Genomic DNA, 3,629 nt, shown 5'->3' on the forward strand with positions numbered 1-3,629 from the left:
TTGCGACATCCACATCCCATAAGAGGCAGGGCAGAAGCTGCAAGAGGCATATGACTGTGAGATCACAACTGCATCACAACAACAAAAGAAAAAGTTGCAGAAGGATTTCTCTAGAGCTAGCTGATGCAACTTCCCATGAACGTCAGTGGAAGTCCTTTTTTGAAACAGCTCCGGGGCTCTCAAGTGGGGCAGTCCCTTCCCCACATCCGGTTGGGCAGGAACCAGGGCAGACCTGGAAAGAGGGCAAATGGGTTGTTAAGCCACTAAGACAATGGGGCATTAAGTGGGCCTGCTGATATGATGCCAAGGACATGGTCAGAGAGAACATGAGGGCAACCATCTTGCTGAAATTGAGCAGGATTCCACTTGACCTGTGACAGAGGGGCGAGATTTCCAGGAAATCCTATGACAGAAGAAAAGCAGGATCTAGCTGTAATTAACTACAACAGAGCCCTTTCCTAGTAGGTATCGCTTATCTTGTATTCTTGGTGCTTGGGAGGGGCAGCAGCAGGAGGGCTTCTAGTGTCCTGGCCCCACTGATGGACCTCCTGATGGCACCTGGGTTTTTTTTGTCCACTGTGTGACATAAGAACATAAGAGAAGCCATGCTGGATCAGGCCAATGGCCCATCCACTCCAACACTCTGTGTCACACAGTGGCCAAAAAACCCAAGTGCCACGGAGCGTTGGATTGGATGGGCCATTGGCCTGATCCAACATGGCTTCTCTTATGTTCTTATCCAGCACATTTTTATTCCATCCGTGTGGCCAGGAGCTCGAGGTGGCATTAGGGTAGCCTTGTCCTTCTGCCAAGCTGGCAGGGGGTGGTGGGGGTGTACTTTTTGGGAGGGAAGGAAGAAGCCTATGCTGCTTCCTGGGCAGTGATGCTCTGGTTTGTGGGCAAAACTCTATGGTAGATTAGCTTCAAACCATAGAGTTTTGCCCCAAAACCAGAGTGACCCCGCATGTCACTGATGTCCTGTGTAAGTTCTGGGTGATGTAGGCACATTATATCTATTTTTGGTTTCTTGCCTGTTTTTGGGGGAGTAATCTCTGCCCTGCCCCAGGTTTAATAGCCCTGACGTGAAGGGAAAGTTTCAAACCAGGGGAAACCCTGCCCCCAACTGGGAACGGGAGTGGCATACCTGATTCTCCTTCCCCCCATTTTATCCTCCCAGCAATCCAGGGAGGCCGGTCAGCCTGACAGAAAAGAACTGACCTGACTGAGCTCCCTGATAGAGTGGGATTTTGAACCCAGGACACCCAGATTCTAACCTGGTATTCCAAAAACTACACCACTAGGGGAGGTTGTCTTCCTTTAGCCAGTTTGGTGTAGTGGTTAAGCATGTGGACTGTTATCTGGAAGAACCGGGTTTGATTCCCCACTCCTCCACTTGCACCTGCTGGAATGGCCTTGGGTCAGCCATAGCTCTTGCAGAGGTTGCCCTTGAAAGGGCAACTGTTGTGAGAGTCCTCTCAGCTTTACCCACCTCACAGGGTGTCTGTTGTGGGGGGGAGAAGATATAGGAGATTGTAAGCCGCTTTGATTCAGAAAGAAGGGTGCGGTAAAAATCCACAATTCTTTACTGGAATATTGGCTACCCTCGCCGAAGAAGCAGTCGTCTTGAAGGAGCATCCGCTCTCCTTGGCTGTCGACGGGCATGACAGTGCCCAAGATCGGGAGACGATTGTTATTCCACGCTAATCCCTCCATTGATTTTGTACTGTAAGGTCACCACAAAGGCTGGGAGGAGGGGAAGAACACAAAGAGATGCTGCTGGGATAAAGTCACATCCTATCCGTTACGCTGCTCTGCAAAGCCTGGCGTGCCATCCATCAGCGGCGTCCTTTGAGACCCATCAATATCCTATTGGGAGGTTGGATTCGAGGCAGGTGCTGAGATGTCGTTCCAGCCGAAGCCTGAAGTACTCCTTCAAGGAGGTCGGGATGCATGCCCTGCCTCTCTGGATGAAGCTGTAGGTAGGCTCCTCCAGTGTGGAAAACCACAGCTCCCTAGGGCTTATCAGCTCAGGGGAAAAGTGAATAGGGTGGGGAGTCTTCAGCCAGTTTGGTGTAGTGGTTAAGTGTTTGGACTCTTATCTGGGAGAACCGGGTTTGCTTCCCCACTCCTCCCCACTTGCAGCTGTTGGAATGGCCTTGGGTCAGCCATAGCTCTGGCAGAGGTTGTCCTTGAAAGGGCAGCTGCTGTGAGAGCCCTCTCCAGCCCCACCCACCTCACAGGGTGTCTGTTGTGGGGGAGGAAGGGAAAGGAGATTGTGAGCCGCTCTGAGACTCTTCGAAGTGGAGGGCGGGATATAAATCCAATATCTTCATCTACCTCACAGGGTGTCTGTTGTGGGGAAGGAAGGTAAAGGAGATTGTGAGCCGCTCTGAGACTCTTCGGAGTGGAAGGCGGGATATAAATCCAGTATCTTCATCTACCTCACAGGGTGTCTGCTGTGGGGAAGGAAGGTAAAGGAGATTGTGAGCCGCTCTGAGACTCTTCGGAGTGGAGGGCGGGATATAAATCCAATATCTTCTTCTTCTTCTCCGTCCAAGTGCCATGTAGGAAAAGGTTAATGGCTCCTAGCCATTGTGACTAAGGGGAACCTCAACATTCAGAGGCACTAATCTTCTGAATCCCAGAGCCAGGAGGCAACATCAGGGGAAGGCCTCCACTTCAATGCCCGCTCGTTGGCTATACAGAGAAATCGGTTGGCCACTGTGTGAGACAGGATGGACCACTGGTCTGCTTTAGCAGGGCTCTTCTGACGTTCTTCTTAAGGGAAGACCTCAGTCTCTCTGCAGTGTTATTGGCCCTCCAGAGTTGCTGGTTGGCCACTGTGTTTGAGACAGGATGCTGGACTAGATGGACCATTACAAGTTGATGGGGTGTGAACTGGCAGAGACTGACCAAGAGACAGATCTTGGGGTTGTGGTAGATAACTCACTGAAAATGTCGAGACAGTATGTGACTGCAATAATTAAAAAAGGCCAATGCTATGCTGGGAATTATTAGGAAGGGAACTGAAAACAAATCAGCCAGTATCCTAATGCCCCTATATAAATGGATGGTGCGGTCTCATTTGGAGTACTGTGTACAATTCTGGTCATTGCACCTCAAAAAAGATATAGCATTAGAAAAAGTGCAGAAAAGGGCAACTGGAATGATTCAAGGGTTGGAACACTTTCCCTATGAAGAAAGGTTAAAAGGCTTGGCACTCTTTAGCTTGGAGAAACGTTGACTGCAGGGTGACATGATAGAGGTTTACAAGATTATGCATGGGATGGAGAAGATAGAGAAAGAAGTACTTTTCTCCCTTCCTCACAATACAAAAACTCATGTTCACTCAATGAAATTGCTGAGCAGTTGGGTTAGAATGGATAAAAGGGTGATTAGCACATGGAATTCACTGCCGCAGGTGGTGGCGGCAGCTGCAAGCATAGACGTGTGTCTTTGCTATAGAAGATACGCACATTTGTACATGCTCTTGCTATTCAAGAGCTCCAGAGGTCATCTTTCACTGTGTGACCAAATGAAGTAACCCCACCTTTTTAGGCTGGCTTGTTGGGTTATGAAACTATCTGGCTCCACCCCTCTCTCATATAAAGCTCAATCCGATTTCATCT

This window comes from Heteronotia binoei, chromosome 20 (genome assembly GCF_032191835.1).
Source record: "Heteronotia binoei isolate CCM8104 ecotype False Entrance Well chromosome 20, APGP_CSIRO_Hbin_v1, whole genome shotgun sequence".
NCBI lineage: Eukaryota > Metazoa > Chordata > Lepidosauria > Squamata > Gekkonidae > Heteronotia > Heteronotia binoei.